The 17824-nt window shown below is 42.7% G+C and overlaps 1 long non-coding RNA gene across 2 annotated transcripts in view; it reads right to left on the bottom strand.

Annotated features, from left to right (window-relative positions):
* LOC127061052 (uncharacterized) overlaps positions 1-14040 on the bottom strand; it is a 29866-nt gene extending 15826 nt beyond the window's left edge. For both annotated transcript variants that reach the window (XR_007780474.1, XR_007780475.1), the window contains exon 1: positions 13928-14040. This is a non-coding gene — a long non-coding RNA (uncharacterized LOC127061052). The remainder of the gene's footprint in view (positions 1-13927) is intronic.
* Between the last annotated feature and the right edge of the window lie 3784 nt (positions 14041-17824).

The following is a 17824-nucleotide window of genomic DNA, read 5'->3' as shown; positions in this document are numbered from 1 at the left end:
GTCAGTATTCATCTGGTACTCTGGAAGCATTTGTTGTTTATTTTGTTTAAGCTCAGCTGTGATTTCCAGGATGGCGCATGGGTCAGGTCTGCACACAGCACCCCTGGTGTCCCCTGCCCTTGCTTCCCATCAGAAGAGGTCACATCAAGCAAGACCTCACCAAGACAACTGAATCACCAAGTTGTCCAGGCCTGATTGCATCCAGCAGAGGGGCAGATGCAGGGCCAAGAGGATTTCTCCTGACTGCCTGCCAGTGGCTTGGGTGAACAATAAAATCATTGAAGTGGGGAGGGAGGAGCCTCACAGCTGCTGGGCTGACTCAGTCCATAATGAGCATTCCCTGCCCTTTTTATAAGCTTGTCTGATCTTCAGCCCAGCACCAAGAAGTTCCTCACACATGTTTTACCAGCTGTACGTTTGTGCCCTGTTTTGGTTCTCTTTTCATGTGTGCTGTGAACGTATAAACGCATCTCTCAGGCAGTTTCATATCAAGTGAAATTTGAGAGAAAATATATATTAAACTTAATTATTTGTCAAAGACTTTAAGTCGGACTCTGTTTGAAACCCACCACATGTTCATCTAGGGGAGGCTCCTACAGATGAAATTGGCAGCTGATGCTCCAAGTGACCCAGGATGCAGTGGTAAAAGTGCAACCTCAGCCAAGAAAGCTAGAAGGAAGGCAGAAGTTCTTTTAGTTAGTCCTAGATGGAAAAATTAATTCCTTTTGCTAACTCAGACTGATTGTCACAACATCTCTGTGGCATCTATGAATCCTTGTTTGTCCCTGACATATCCAGCTGTGTCAATGTGGGAAGTTCCTGGGGAAATTCCCTTCTTGTGCTTGTGCTTTGAAAAGTCCTAGGTTGTGGAAAACAGCTATGCAAAAATAAATCCATGAAAAAATTTCCCTTTCATGCAAATTTAATTTCTTTATACTCTCTCTTTTTTTTTTTTTTTTTAACCTTGTCTTTCTTATTATATTTTGTTTTAAATGGCAAAATATAGACATATTTACTCACAAGTTTTGGTATATTTGCTGCTGCTAGCCACATTCCTCCCTTCCCATTGAGAGATAACACCCACTTCCATGCTCTTCCTGCATCTGGAAAGCCCCACAGATGTTTGCTTTGCAAAACCACACTCTGTTCCAGCAGCAAAATGCCTGTAGCTACTTTGACAGTCATTTATTAAAATAATAAAGCTGCTCCTGGGAAGGCCAACACACATTGAGAGCATTGCAGAAGCAGGGAAATTAACCTCTGAAGTGATGTAAATGCTTTCATTATGATGAAGAAAATTCTGAGGCCAATTTACCTGAACACTGTTGTGCTTTTTAATACTCAAAGGACAACATTTTTCAGTTCATCATGACTAAAAAAGAAGTAAGTAAAAAACAGCAAATGAAAGTACTCCAGGTTGCTCAAAGTTTCACTTAACACGTCAGAAAACCCAGCCAGAGCCCTGGTTTCTCAATATTCAGAGTTAAGGCAAAGGTGTCAAAATGCAAGTATAGAAATCAAAGAGTGGGCAAGGGAAACTATACAACAGTTATTGGGCCTGTGTAGTGAATAACTACAAATTAATAACTATTTGACACAGGTCTGAACCAGAAGCCCCTGTCAGGCCTCCCACCCTTCCTTTCACCCTTGAGGGTCTCCATCCCCTTCCTGCCCAGGGCTGTGTTGGGTTAGAGTGGATCTTCCTTCCTGAATTGGGTTTGGTATGCTCAAGAAAGCAGCAATCTCAGAAGAGCAGGACGAGCCACAGCCTTCTCACTTCTTGGGTTGAACCCTCACAAGGATTTCTCTGAGGTTTCGGTCCCATCCAAACTGAATTTAAGCCTTGAAATTATTCTGCATTCAGAGTCATGAGACTGATGTAAGTTCCTGACAGACAACAGTCAACTGGAAACAGAAAATGGTGCAAAATGCTTGATCAAAATATGTATCACAGAAATGTAAACTCTGGTCATCTTAATCAGACAGTCCAGAGAGGCTCATTTTTCTTTGGAGATAAACAGGAGATGGCACGGGCTCTAATGAGTTCAGACATATCTGCACGTAATGAAAAGTAGTGACAGATACTAAAGCTGTGTTATTCTTCATTCTTATACTCCTACACTTCTTAATTTTTATGCTCTGTTCAATTTTTTGCCTAATTTGTAATATGGTCATAATGTTTATCTCAAGATTATGATTATGACGTTTTAATTGCTAGGCAAGAAGATTGGGTAACAAGGAAAAATGCTTTGCACATCCAAACTCTGGCAGGCTGTGCAAGCAAACAGCAAAGCCAGGATGACCTTGCATGGTTTAGAACTCCTGATTCACAGTGAAAGATGGTGAGCACAGAAGTATTTGTCCACAATTCCTATTAATATGCAACATACAGAATTAACTGTAGGAATGCAAAGATCTCTTCTTTAGGTGAGTCATGTCTGAGTATTTTTACCTGGGGTATGATTGCTGTTACAAAACCCAGTCATAATAAACCTTCAGTAGTGCCAAGTACCACCTGGGAAATAGACATTCAACAGAGGCACATTCAACAAAGAAAGCAGATTTATTTATTCTGTGTGTCCTTTCATCTTTTTCTTTTATAAAATGAAGCATTTCTGTTAACAAAAGGGCAAGACAGTCTTACAACTCACACTATCATGGAATCAGCTTACTTAAAATAAAACACATGACACTGCACAAAAAACATGGGGTTTATTTAACTCAGTGGTATCTCAGCCATGTGCAGGGTTCTAGAAGTTAAGTACTGAGGTGTCATGACACTCACTTGGGCTGTTATACTTTATGAAAATATATATAAAATATAAAAATACACTGTAATTTCGCTGTAGACATATCTGCCTTGGAATCCATCCCTGCTCTGGAAAGCAATTTAAAATAAAGTGGGAGAGGGGAAGAAGGTTTTTGTCTTCCACTTCTCATGGAAGTGAGTTGATTAAGCTCCTAATCCAGAACTCAGGGACTCAAGGAGAGCCCTTCCCAGTGACTTGTTGAAGGCCATCCAAGGAAATTGTCACAATATTCATGAAAAGCCCACATGTGTTGTGGGGAAAAGAGTTTGAAAGGAAAGGAGAAGAAAGACACACTTTACATGCTATGTATTCTGCAAACTACAGAACATTTCACCCTGACAAAAACTAGGAGTAAATATTATATTACACTAAGTTTGTAAAAAGCTGTCAGGGTTCAAGTCAAGGCTTGTATGTAAAAACTCTCTTTCCCTTAATGTTGCAGCCTCTCCCATTATCAGATGAACAAACAGATTATGATGTTTGAGGCAGGATTCACACAAAACGTTTTTAGATTTAACGGCTTCTCCTCTGGTCATGTCTGTTCATGAATTTCAAGTGCACACATTGCAGTGTAGCATCACAGGCAGACACAAGCACAAGACATAATTCAGCCTTTCTCACGTGGAAGGAACCTGGGCCAAAAAAGTGCAGCAAAGATTGTTGTTTGTATTTTTCTTTCTCTGCAAGAAGATATCCTGTATTTTCAGGATAATTGACCCTACTTTGCAGATCACCAAAACTGTCTTGCAGAAGATTAGCAAATCACACAACCTGATTCAACCTGAATTCAATGAACAAGGACAGAATTACTCTGAAGTGAGAAATAGTGGAAAAAATCTCAGCCTTTAATATCAGACTGATGTGACTTTATAAACCTCTTATGAAAAATCAGTCATCTCAAAAAATTGTAGAAATTTCTTGTTTTGCACCCATATTGTTATTAAATGATAAATTTCTAGATTAGAGAATATCTATAAATAAACTGCTATTAAAACAGCTGGCAACTTTTCCATTGGGCTCTGAGTGCATGGCCTTCTTTCACTGTGTGAAATGTTTTGCAGCTCTAAGTAACATACAGCAGTTTGTTTAAGGAGTAGCTATCTCTAAGACAGGATTGACCAAAATATAAATAAATTTCACAACACCTAGGAGGCATCAATTCAAAACTAGAATTGAGAAATTACACTTCAGAACAGTAAGAAAATTAGATTTAAAAATGTTCATATCAACCTTTGGAGAATGAAAATCTTTAATCCTTGGCTGGTAGAATTCTTATTTCTCCTACATTTCCATCTCTGGTTTAAAGATTGAGAGCTCCTGTAAAACTTTACTGGCATTGCTATAAGAGTAGGTGTAATAAATTAGAATCTTGTTGAAAACCACATGTTAAAGACCAACTAGCAGTCTCTCAATTATACTGAAGGGGTTTAGTAATCAATTGATTGGCTGGTAAAAAAAGAAGTAACTTTAATTAGAGCTAATAGATGTAAGGAATTTAAAACCAGATATCATAGTGATGAGCTAGTCTGATCCTTGAAAAGCACTAAATAAAGATTTTAATGAGATTTTTTTCTCAGTCACATTTGTACCACTTGATTGAAACAGTGCATCTCTTCAGAATGCAGTAGTCAGCATCCCAATATATTTTATAAAACATGCTAGCAATTAGACTTAAAAAAAACCCCTCCAAATTGCTGCTATTCTGGTCCTTGCATCACAATAAGGAAAAGGCATACAAAGTACCATAATAAAGTGATGCTGGAAAAAATGAAAAATTTAGTGCAAGTGAAGAACAAAACAATGTATTTGTTTATACAACAGAAATTGTCTCAATGCAATATCCCAAAGTCAAAAGCTCAAAGGATTCAAAAACATTAAAAGCACTCTCATAGCTAGTGGCAATACCCTCAATTCTGTTACAGAACATAAATATAAAGAGTAAATCCATTACTATTGCAAGCATTCATACTTTCAGTTAAAAGAGAATGAAGAGACACTTGGAATAGAAGTGTAATTGTTGCTAGATAATTTTTCTCTATTTATTTTATTTTTGAAAAATGTTGTATATTTTTCTCTGTTTGTTGTACCTTCATCAGATTTCTCTTCTAGGTCTGGATCAAAGACATATCTGGGGTCCAAGGCAATAATTTGTGCATCCCATGTAGGAGAAGTCTTACACAGATATTGAATTTGAGGATCTAACTGGGAAATAAGATGCAGAAGTTTATAAATGGAAAATACTTATGATGCATATGAACAGCTTTATTAATTAATCTTTGCAGCCGTGATGGTCTCAGGTTTGGATTCTGAGCTGAAATCTCTCTGGAATTTGCAGTCTGAAATGATTCTTGGTTTATTCATCCCTTATTTAGTCCCACTATTTTTGCCACTTGATACAGAGTCATAGAGAAATCAGCCCTTTACTTTTCAATGAAAGTAGTGGAGTTAGTTTTGATCTAAACCTTGCATTGTGAACTGGTATTTCTTCATGGCATAAACCCCCAGAACTGATTATAACAGTTATTTTCCACTGGAAGCCTGTCTGTAGTAAGGTGTCTGCTAGCTACATGGGGGTGTGTGTAAGAAATGGGATAAGAAAGGCAGATTCACCTAATTGTGCTACCATCTACATGACATTTGTAATGGGGTTCAGACCTATATTAGAATATACTTGAGGTTCCCCACTCTGGGCAAGTGATAACCCCTCCTCTAGGAACACCAGGGTAGCAAAGCCAAAATGAATTTCCTTGTAGCAGAAAGTCAATAAAAATGTATAGAGGCGGAAATGTGTTTTAATGCAATTTGTGCTTTCTCAGAAACCTCTGACTTGAGGTAATACTTCTTTTAGAAGTCAGCACCACATACTCAAAATTAGTGTGTTGTTGATGTGCCTTAGCTTTAATTACACTGGAGAAAAGTGAACTAATAATTGCTGTACTTCAGAGGCTACACACCCAAAAGACTCTCAGTCTCCACAGTCATCATAAATACTTGTAATGAGGAACATTTTCTGTAACTTTTGTTTACACAAGCTTACTACTTCTGTGTCACAGCCTGCCCCGCTTCCACTGAAATCAATGGGAATTCTGCCGTTCCCTCTAATGAAAGCAGCCCCAAGCACCCTGTTACACTTGATGATGATGGATCACTACTCCTTCCTTGCAAGAACAATGGTGTAGCAACCATGCCAACAAACATGCATGTCCTCAGCTGTAAGCACCTGAATAGTCTCACTGGTTCCAGTGGAATGGCATAAATTCCTGAAGTTAAATGCTCTTTCTGTTTGTTTTAATCTAGCTGACCACTGGAATTCTCCTCTGTCAATTAACAAATCTTTCATTAGGACACATACAAACTTGGTATAATCTAGATGCTATCAGCCAGCATATGGTTGATCTGGCTTAATACTGCAGGTCTTGCAACTGATCACGCAAAAAACCAAAAATCGAAACATAACAAATTTGTAGGACGATGAAGCTTATGTTCTGGGGCTTTTGCATGAAAAGGAAGGCTAGTAGTGTTTAAATATAATGCCATTCTGGATGGAAGTGCAATGTATTGGGTCATCCCACCTAATATAGGAAACATATGTTATTCAACATAATGACTCACACAATGAGTGATGTAGATTGAAGAGTCTTTTCTATTGTGCAAACAGACATAATTCTCAATAACTAATAATCCCATAAATACCAAAGGGCCTTATCAAGCTGAAAGTGTGTGCAGCCTTCCAGACTGCACAGGGCCACAGATGTCATCTCCTCATCACCAGGCTACCCCTTCTTGTCCTGGAAAAGCAGTGGTTCACTGACAAGCCATTGCAGAGCCTGCTGTAGAGCTTCCCTCATAAGATATGACACAAGGCCTGATGCCACTGGTTCCTGTGCTTCAACTCCACAATTCTCCTTCAGTTGTGACAATAACTGGAATCTTGACTACAAAGCCTGATTGAAAATTATCTGTTTGCTTAAGAAGTCTGGTCTGCTTGGTGTGGAGGGCTTTGAGGTGCTTGCCATATTTGGAGATGAATCTTGTCCTTGTCATTGTCATTGCAGGTGGTGCTGGATAATGAGGACAGACACTCTGAGGCTACTTTGGCCTCTTCAGACTTTGTTGGTGCTATGCTTTTGAACTGAAGTTTCTCACTGAGGAAAGCAGAATTATAAATACCTACTAAGGAGTACCAAACTTCCCCAAATTACTGATGGAGTTACCTGGAACTTGAGTGAGTGCTTGGGAGGGGGACAACTTTTGGCACACCTCATAAGGCAGGCAATGAAATTGACTATTTTCCCTTTTGAAATATGGAATAACTACAGCCCCAGTTCTGGGCTAGAAGAATGCTAAAAGTTAGTGTGCAACCTCAGTTTAGAGACAAGAATGAAGAAAATCTTCACGTGTAGAGCTTTGCCTTCTCCCTGAGCTATAGAATACACTGATGTAATTTTCTTCTGGGCCAGAAGTGCTCAGAAATTTTAGTGCTCCCGTAAAACTCAGTGGAGTTGATGTGATCTGATTTCAGCCACATTTTTCAGCAAAGCAAGGCTTATGAGTTCATACCATCCCTAAAAGCACACTTCTCTGGAGCTGCCTTCCAGTCCTATCTCAGTAACCTTTGAACCAATCTTGACAAAACAGTGAATGTATCCAGAAAGCCCTGAAGGTTCTGTGAAATTATGTCTTTGGGTAGAGAGGGAAAAAGAAGCTTATTACTGCCTCACCTGTAAGCTTTAATGAGACATCTGAGGTCTCATAAAAGGTCTGTGAGAAAGATATCCATACTGCTGAAAGAGGTCCATGGAGGAGCTCAGCCTCTGGAGAGTCCATGGAGGAGCTCAGCTATGGAGAGCTCATTTCTTTGCTCACCCCTCAGCTTTGCTTTACAAGACCACAGCTAGCTTTATGCAATACAACACCCAGCCCTGCCTTGGGAAATAGTTTGGTCAGGGGCTGTTCCCAGGAAGCACCATGAATAAGTTCTTCTCATTAGACTTAGTTCCTCATTCCTTCAACAATTTCCCAAAGACATTAAACCGTCACTGTCCACATGCCCCACCCACTGTTTATACTATATCTTACTCTCTAAACCCACTGTTTATATGACTTGCAGAAAAGTCTGCAGTCTTTATGTTCCAGCATGTTTTAAAAAACTGTATAACACACTAAAAATAACAATTGTTCCTTAGGGACCCTATCAGAATTAGATGGTGGTATAGAGTGACTCACTTTGCTTTACCTGTGCTCAGGACCAGGAATCAATGACCAGCTACTTTTATTCAGCAATGTAGAACTATATACCTAAACCTAGCCCTTGTTTTATCAGTTTTGGTTTTACAGAAGACTTTCATTATACACAAACAGTGTCACTCTACTTGTGATGGAACCTATTGCCAATCTTGGACTCTCAGCACTGCTGTCAGCAGCTGTCCATTTTCAAGGTTTACAGTCTGTGGAAAGAGCTAGAAGATGACAAAGGCCAAAATTAAGTCAACGCTGCAGGACCCCTCTGAACTCGAGAAGATGTGCCAGGACCTGCTGAGTGCCTTTCAGCTCAACCCCTCATTCAGAGTTAGCATCAAATATTCCCAGGAGCCCCTGCTTTGCACACAGTACAAGCAATTTGATCAAATAAATGCAATGTTGGGCAATAATTGGACAGTTAATTGAAACCCTTTCCTGCCTGTGGTCTCCCCAGTGTGTAGAGTCTGTTGAGAGGCATCTTGAGCTTGTGACCTGCTGCCTCTTGGGAGCCTCAACTGGTGATGCATCTGGTAGGGATAACTGGCCAGCTCTTGTTCTGGGTGTTTAGGGGAGCAACAGTGCCTGAGAAGGTGGGTCCTGGTGTTTATTTTAAATTCCCAAGGAGTTAAAAGCTCTTTTCCAGCATTAGCCAGAATGTTGACTATAAATCCGCAATTTTCAGTAATTGGACCTCATTAATAAATTCCTCAAGTGTTCCCAAAGGCAGGAGAGGTAAAACAAGAGCCACAGGGATCAGAGAAACAAGGAACTGTGAGGATTTCTGAGTGTGTTGTTAATTCCACTTAATCAGCTCAGAGAAGCTCTGTATTCAAAAGAAAATAACCATGACTCACAAAATACTTCTGCCAGAAGAGAATAGGATTCTCTCCATTTATAGTAATATCTTCCCCAATTTTTGTCCTTTCTTCCACTCCATTTTTAAGTAAAGAAAAAGACCATCCCCCAGGCATTCTGAGCACCTGCTGTGTTCTTGGGCCTCAGGGTAGGCTGTAAGAGCTGTGCTCACAGGGAAAATACAGACTGGGTCCCTCAGAGCTTCTGGGAGAGCTGTTCTGCAATGCCAATGTGCCAGAGGGCTTTTCCATCAGATCCAGACTGAACAGACTATGAAGCAGAGGCATAATGAGGCAGATATAAGATTTATTGCTGTTTGAAGAGGACTCAGATAGCAGCAATCTTCGAGACAGAGCAAGCCCCGTTCTCCACTCCACACTGCTTCCCACAGAAGGTAGACAAGTCAAACAAAGACAAGACAAATTACAGGGATAATAATTCAGGTCATGAGAAAAGCAGGGATTATAAAGGATGAGAAGGCAGGAGGGTTTGCCAGGAGAATGAAGTTTTCTGAAGGTGGCATGAAGGAACACCTGAAGGGGCAGGTGCTCCAACACTGTATGGAGAGCCTAAAGTGCTGGATTTTAAAAACAAGAGAGGCAGAATGAGAGTCAAGAAAGGAAGTGGAAAGCTTTTGAGAAAAAATGTAGGGAAAATGAAATATTTGGTTAGAGAAAGTTTCCACTGGATTTGCAAGATGCTGATAAATTTTGGAGCATAAGACTATGCAAGCAGATAAAAAGCAAGAGAGTGTGGAGCCATCAGAACTACTGCTCAGTCTGCTCAGAAATCTTGTCTCTGCACTCCTCCTGGCCCTTCTTTCTCACAACAGAATGTGAAGGTACTGGGTACTGCTGTGTCCTCTATAGCCTGAGGGGATGCCTGCATATCACAGAATCATTTCGGTTGGAAAAGGAATCTGAGATCATAGGGTCCAAACTTTGACTGATCACCACCTTGTCAATTAGGCCACAGCACCAAATGCCACATCCAGTCATTTGCTGAACACCTCCAGGGATAGTCACTCCACCACCTCCTTGGGAAGTTCATTCCAATGTTTGACAATCTGTTCCATGAAGAAATTCCTCCTGATATACAACCTGGCACTCCCTTAGCACAACTTGAAGCTTTGTACTCTTGTTCTGTCCCTTTCACTTGTTAGCTGGAAGAAGAGGTTGACCCCCTGGCTACAGCTTCCATTTAGGGAGGTGTAGGACCCCGAGCCTCCTTTTCTCCAGGACAAACACCCCCAGCTCCCTCAGCTGCTCCTCACAGGACTGGTGCTCCAGACCCTGCCCCAGCTCCATTGCCCTTCTCTGGACTCTCTCCAGCTCCTCAGTGCCTTTCTTGCAGGGAGGGCCCAGAGCTGGACACAGCACTCCAGGTGTGCTCTCAGCAGTGCCCAGTGCTGGGGACAATCCCTGCCCTGGCCCTGCTGGCCACACCATGGCTGATCCAGGCCAGGATGCCATTGGCCTTCTTGGCCACCTGGGCACACCCTGGCTCATGTTCAGCTGCTGCCACCAGCACCCCTGGGTCTTTTTACATGGGACAGCTTTCCAGCCACTCTTCTCCCAGCCTGCAGCACTCCTTGGGGGTGTTGTGATCTAATGGCAGGGCCTAGCATTTGGTTTTCAACCTCACACCATTGCCTTCACCCCATCATTCCAATCTGTCCAGATCCCTCTGCAGAGCCCTCCTGCCTTCTAGCAGATCAACACCACACCTAACTTGGTGGTATACTCAAACTTAGGGAGGCTGCACTCAATGCCTTCATCCAGGTCATTATTGTGGAGAAGTGGCTACATGACAAAGGCCACGTAGACATGCTCTGGGTAGCTGACCAAGAATTGGAAAAGTACCAGACCCAGCTAATCTGATGCCCTGAACCTGCAAGGACACTGTGGCCTTGAGCATAGCTGTAGTACAATAATAAGATGCTGTAGTTGGGAAAGAGAGAAATGAGAAAAAGAAGATGTAAGTCGTAGGGAATGAGGGAGTAAGAGGGGGACTGATATCTGTAGTATAACCAATAGATTGCCTAGCTTACAGAATATACATGAGCTTATTATTTGTTGTGCATAAATGTCTGATGCTCTAATCAATAAAGGAACCTTGCTGAACTCTCATATTGAGTGTCCCGAGCCTCCCTCACCACGACAATTAATACAGAGATGGAACAGTGCTGGGCCCAGGACTGAGCTTTGGGGAACACCATTCGACCAGCTGCCAACCAGATGTGGCACCACTCACCACCATTCTCTGTGCTCAACCATCCAGGCAGTTTTTACCCAACAAAGGGTGCACCTGTCCAAGCCATGGCCTGTCACATTTTCCAGGTGAATGCCACTCAAGACAGTATTAAAGGCTTTGGGGAAGTCCAGTAGGCTATATCCACAGCCTTTCCTTCATCAACTAGGAGCAACACCTGGTGTTAAAGGAGATCAAGATGGTCAGGTAGGACCTACCTTTCCTAAACCTGTACTGCCTGAGTCTGATCCCTTGGTTGTCCTGTGAGTGCTATGGGATCACTCTTAAGGTGATATCTTCCATTATCTTCCCAAGCAGGGAAGGTCACACTGACCTTTCTCTTTCCCATTTCATGCTTTCTCCCTACTTGATATTTGGGAATCCTCTGGACTCAGTATCTAGTTACTTTATTTTATTTCTATTAGTGTCCTTGAATGCAATGTAAGAATAAACATTTCAGTTTTCACAGCCTTGTGGCTTTTCATGGGAGCTTAGCTGCAGCACTGTGTTTACAAAACTGATCTGCATCACAGTGTTTGTTAATTCAATGGTCCTTGGATTATCCATATTTTTGGCTGCAAAATTCCCATTTAAATGTAGAGTTTGCTATGTTTTCATGGGTCCCAAGGGGAGTTTCTAGATCAAAGTTTCAGAGTCAAACAGGATCAGCCAGTTTTATAGCTCACAGAATTACCAAGCTGTCAACATCTATAGACTGCTGGTGGGAACTCTGTCCCAGCAAGGACAGAGGGGACAGCCACACGTGTCCCCTCCTGAACCCACACCAGGCTCCTGCACTCAAGCAGGGGAAGTGCAAGCAGGCTGAAACCTTTGCCCTTGTGCAGGTCTCTCTGTGTTGAGATCAGAAGAGCCATAACTGGCTGGAGTCAAAGTCCCTCTTCCTTGTCTTACTCACTGGAGGCAGAATCTTGGAGGAAGGATGTTAGGCATACAGACCTAAATCTTAAAAACACTGGAATTATATGATGGATTACGGTAACACAAATTTCAAGTCTGGATAAGCAGGAAATTTGAAAGTAAGATAGGCAGCATCTCCAGCTGGTGGGGAACCAGGGAGTGGCAGCACTGGCAAAGGGAGGAAGTGAAGGGCAGAGAAGGGGCGGTAGATGGACTGGATATGGCTGGGAAAACTTGCCTGGAAATGCAGGGGAAGAGTATTTGGCTCAGTGTACAGCTTAGCCGAAGAAAACAAAGAACTGTTTCTCTCCAGTTGCCATTTATACACATGTAAGCAAAAGCAAGCAACCATACTGTGGTCTCTAGAGAGTTAACATCTTACAGAGGAGCTCAGGTGAAAATTACGGCATGGATATGTGTCAAGATGTGTAAGGGGAAGAACTAAAGAAGGGGAGAGAGCTGTGTCTTATTATATGAGAGATACTGTGACCAGTAAGAATGGGGTTCTAGTGGGGTTTTGTTTATAACCCTATGTATGGCTTATTCAGTTCTGTCAGCAGCTGTGCTCTGTTCATATAATTTGTTTCAGTCCTGTAAAGTACAAGGCAGAACTGGAATATTTCCACAGAATTTCAGCAGGTCCTTTACCTACAGCTAGGCATGAAATCATGCCGCTGGCAGAAAATCATGCCACCTGCACAAGCAGGGAGTAATGACAGATTCTTAAATGCATATTAAGGAGAAAATTGCCTCTGTTAAATGCTATGGAATTTGCTGGCAGAGAGCTGCATTAATGCAATGCCAAGATTATGCACTTTAGAGTACTCACCTCAACAAAACCTAAAACTTCTGGAAACCAGGACACATGCCAAGTGTATTAGTTCTGTCCCCTTTGAGCAATGCCCCAGCTTGCCCATTGTACATATTCTGCCCGGGCACCATTGCTGAGCTCGTGGCCCATGACCACGGGAAGCAAAGAGAGGAGAGCTGCTTCTCAGCGAGTGGTACCCTCACCTGTCCCATCTTCATGTACTGAACCAGCTTCCCTGAAGCAGCGTCAAACCTATTACATTTTATAACCCATCTTTCCTTATGGAAACAAACCTGTCTAAAACAATACTGTGAGTTACATGTCTTTAGCTGGCAAATTTCTGATAAATCCCATCTTGCTCCGGGATTTCCCCTAGCAAGAAGACCTTTTTAGATCATGATGTCATAGAATGATGTCATTATATTCTAATTTTTTCCATCTGATCACACTTAAGTTAGCAGCCTAGAGAAAGATTTGGTTCCTTCACTCACATCTGCCCAGCTACTCTACAACTGTGGCTGCTGTTCAAGGCACCCTCAACACAGATCAACAAGCATTGCAAGCCTTTTGTGTCCTCCCTTCTCTGTTTCTAAATAAAGATTTTAGACATCTGACAACAGAGAAACAAAAGAGGGACAAGCTTTAGACTATGAACTGAACACTATGTATACCTGTGCCAGAAGTAGAAAAGGGATAGAGAAGGATGAAGGTGTATCTGCTGCACCTTGACTCATGTGAATAGTCTCTCTGTTGTGGGGTGAAGTCAATACTGGACTTAAGGCATACCCACATGAAGCAGAGGTTCAGCAGATTGTGAGGGCTAAGTGTCTAGACCTGAACTGATCATCAGGTAGTACATGGTCTAGAAGGACTGTGCGAAGGCATGGTGTGAAAGGAAAATGCCTGATGTAATTCCCTGCATGTAAATGGAGTGTGAAAGCCTTGCACAAGTACCCATGACCAGACCTGAATTAATTGCACCAAATGGGAGGAGAAAAGGGGGAACATAAGAAATGAAGATGAATGAAAGTATGCAGTTTACCTTGAGAAAGGGTGATTAAAGGAGTCCTGCTCTGCACAAGCTCCAACAAGTCCATGAGCTATTCCTGCTGTGTGAGACTTGTTTCCTTGCACTATTCCCCGGGCAGCACAGCTGCAGGCTGTTTGCCATCTGGGCCTCTTCCTTCACAGAAGAGGTTATTTAAGTAAGGGGCAGGAGGGAAAGGCAGGAAAAAACATGATTTCCTTCATTCTAAGCAAATTTGACAGCCTGGGCTGAGCCTGCCTGGAGATTAGAGCACAACCTGCCAGCCCTACTGGTGTATCCTCACGGGGAGCGTGCAGCCCTCTGCACATGCACAGCCCAGGGTGCTCGCTGAGCTCACAGTGAGCAGAGAGACAGTGGTGCCATTGAGCAGCCTGAGAGCGCTGTTAGCTGACTGACTCTTCCATCCTGTCCTCTACTGTGAATGCATTATTGATGGTGATCACAGAGCTGTGGAACTTGCAGCTTGCCTTGCGCATGGAGGCAGCAGCTGCGGCTTTACTGGGATGTTTCTGAGGGCATCGGACATCCTCCCATCCCTAGCAGGAGGGAGACGTGGGGAGGATAGGCACTTCCAGACCAGGGTTTCCACTGCTTTATACTTACAGCCAAATTTTCCCTTGGGATCACAAACTACAGCCCTATGTTTTTCAGGGCTCTAGCACCCAGCCTTCAGTGTTCCCTCTTGTCCACTCCACAGCAGAGCTTCCACCGGCAGTGTGCAATGCCATCCCACATGGAAGAGTGTCTGTCTCTCTTGTTCGCTGTGCCTGCAAGGAAGGAGGGCCTGATAGTGAGTGTCATGTGGGTGCTGACATCCTGCCCAGCTGCTGGATGTATACAGCCTTGGGAGACACAACGGGATAAGAGAAACTGTGAACAGCAGTCAGGAAAAGACAGAGAGAGCAGAGGCCTCACTTCAGTGGACCCACACCTGAACCTTTAATATGGTGTAGAAAACATGTCTCTCATATGGATCTGGAGAGGACAGTGTGAACTTTGCTGCAACCCAGGAAGCCACAGGAAAAAAAAAAAAAAAAAAAGAGGGCAACAAGGCTTGTAAAGAGCCTGGAACACAAGCCCTGTGAAGAATTTCTGAGGGAGATGGGGCTGTTTAGCCTGGAAAAAAGGAGGCTCGGGGGAGGCTGTTACACTCTGCAACTACCTGAAATGAAGCTGTAGCCAGGTGGAGGTCAATCTCTTCTCCTAGACAACCAGTGACAGGATGAGAGGACACAGTGTTAAGATGCACCAGGGGAAGTTTAGGTTAGACATTAGGAAAAAATTCTTCACAAAAAGAGTAGTTGGGCACTGTAATCATCTTCCTAGGGTGGTGGTAGAATCACCATTCCTACAGGTGTTCAAAAAAAGACAGGACATGGGACTCAGTGCCGTGATTTAGTTGATTAGGTGGTGTTAAGTCATAGGTTGGACTTGATGATCTCAAAGGTCTTTTCCAACCTAGTTAATTTGGTGATTCTGTAAATCTATGATTCTGTGAAAATTGCTGCATCTGATGTGGGGCTTAACTCTGCAAAGTGTGGAGGTGAGCTTTATTCTATATCACTAATCAAGTCTGTGTCTTTCCATTCAAAGACCTTATTTCTGTGGTTTAAAATGTGATATTCCCATAAAGTTAACCCAAGAGACTGGAAACCTGTGGTAGCTTTAGGATGCTTAGCAGTGTGACTGCTGTACCGTGAGACTCTGGCTGCTGCAATGTCCCATTGCACCTTCTGCTCTTCCACCTTTAACACTGCCAAGACCTAAGTGCTGATGAGATCTTTACTCTCAGAAATAACCAGCAACACAGAAACCAGCCCATGGCATTTTCCAGCATGTGCTCTTGCTCCACATTGCGACGATCTGGCATGGTAGTGCACCACTAGGAATTGCAGAAAATGCCATTCCTCCCACATCCCAATGAACAGCTTGTAGAATAAGAATAAGAATAAGGAAAGTTCAGCTTTGTGATTCTTTTACCACAATCAAAAGTAGGCCTAGCTAACAAGGCTCTCTCCTTTGTCTATTTCTTCACTTGAAGAAAAAATATCCATTGGTATTTAACTAGGAATTGCAAAATAACAGAAACTACTACCTAGAAATCTGTCTCATTTGAGTCAAGATTACCAATATCTTATCTAGGAAAAGACACAAAATACACAGCAAGTTATGTAAGGAGTCAGATGCAGAACTCAAGAATTAAAGTCTTCCCAAAGCACAAGATTAGTACCTAACAAGTTTAGTGCTTGCTTTAATCTGCAAGCTCTTAGTATATGTCTGCCTCCTAAAAATGCTCAGGGCTGCTGTGTCTTCAATCGAGAGGTGACAGTGAAAAGTGATGGTAAAATGGGGGAATTGTTGTCCAGGTCCTAAGAAGTACAATTTCTAAATCAAGTTCCTCCCTTATGTACAGGTATTATGCCTCTTCTTAAAAGTTAAAATTATTTTCTGCCTTCTGGCTTTACAGGGAGGAGAATGTATTGGGTGGATATGTGGAGATGAGGTTCTCAGGCTCAGCTCTTTCCCACCAGAGGCAGGTATGTGCTACACCCATCCCATTAATTAGTGCCTACTCTGGGCCTCTTGTGGAGGAGGATTGCAGTTTAAAACAGCTCTCCATGTCATTGTGAGTGTTCCCATGAAAGTACTCTGGCTTGTTGAGATGTTCAAAATCAAACACGTGCCTGCCAGATAGAGGATCACCCCAGCTACAAATGAAAAATGCCTTAAATCAGAGTCCATCCCTATGCTTAGGTGTGCTATAACTCTCAACAGAATCACATATCTCTTATCCTTCTTGATTTCTCTGCAGGATGCATGCCAAAGGCTTTTATTGTCAATGCAGAACAGGATCAACATAAGAGAAATTCCAAAACAGCATCAGGGAACAGTATGCTTGTTTTCTTCCCTCTCTTGTTATTTCCTCACATTAAACAATTCATTGACTTTATTGTTCTCGCCTGAGGCAAAGAAGCCTGGCAAATTTGAAGAGTATTTTTATTATTAGTTAGGTGAGTTTACTTGCCAAGCATACTTTCCCAAGTTCTCTGAACATCCTACTCATCAGTTGCTAACAAAGGGCCCATTCACTCAAGGGCTACCAAACAGGTTTGCAGCATGGATTACAGCTGGCCAAGAGGGAGAGCTCTCAGGGCCCCCACTCTGTCTGGTGCTTTGGCATCCAAGGTCATTGACCATTAAACAGGACACTTAAGCCTCAGCAAGGAAAAGACTTGCCTAAAGGAAGGCTTAAGTGGAATTGTGATGCCTCATAACAAAATTGCAGCTCCAAAAGTTCCTCTTCATAACTACAGTTGCCTCTGGTTTTTGGCAGAACACTCCCAAGTTACATCAAACTCTGCCCATGATGTGTCCAGATCTGATGCACATTGGGCAGTCCCTTCTGTATGCAGCCAGTAATTGTTCCTTCTCTAATTTGAGAGTTCCTCAAATAGGAGATATGGGCTCATCTGCATCCTCAGTCCAAGGAGGTTTATTGTACGTTTCCTGTTTTCCCAAGGAGGGGCACAAGCACCAAAGCATGGAGAGCAGTAAAACTTTTCCTACCTTCTGTCTGACGTTGGGCCCAAGAGCTGAAACTAAAATTAAATCCAAGAATTTTATTGAAGAGTGAGGGTGAGTCTGTAGAGTTGAGGAGATGACCCTCAAACAAGGCTTTTCACAGTGAAGGAGGAAGTCAGAAATCCAGGTCCTGCTACCCCAGCTGTGGAGGTGGGCCCTTTACCAACAGTAGTACTCAATTTGTCCTGTGAGGCTCTGACTTTAGTCTGGGGACCCAGCCGTGCTGCAGAGGCAGAGTGACTGCCAGGCAGCTGCAAGGCTCTGCTGGAAATTACCCCGGGGCAAGGAGTGGATGTGCAGAGGAGCACG

Source organism: Serinus canaria, chromosome Z, assembly GCF_022539315.1.
Source record: "Serinus canaria isolate serCan28SL12 chromosome Z, serCan2020, whole genome shotgun sequence".
Lineage (NCBI taxonomy): Eukaryota > Metazoa > Chordata > Aves > Passeriformes > Fringillidae > Serinus > Serinus canaria.
The sequence above is the reverse complement of the archived record's forward strand: the minus strand, read 5'-3'. Positions and strand labels throughout refer to the sequence as shown.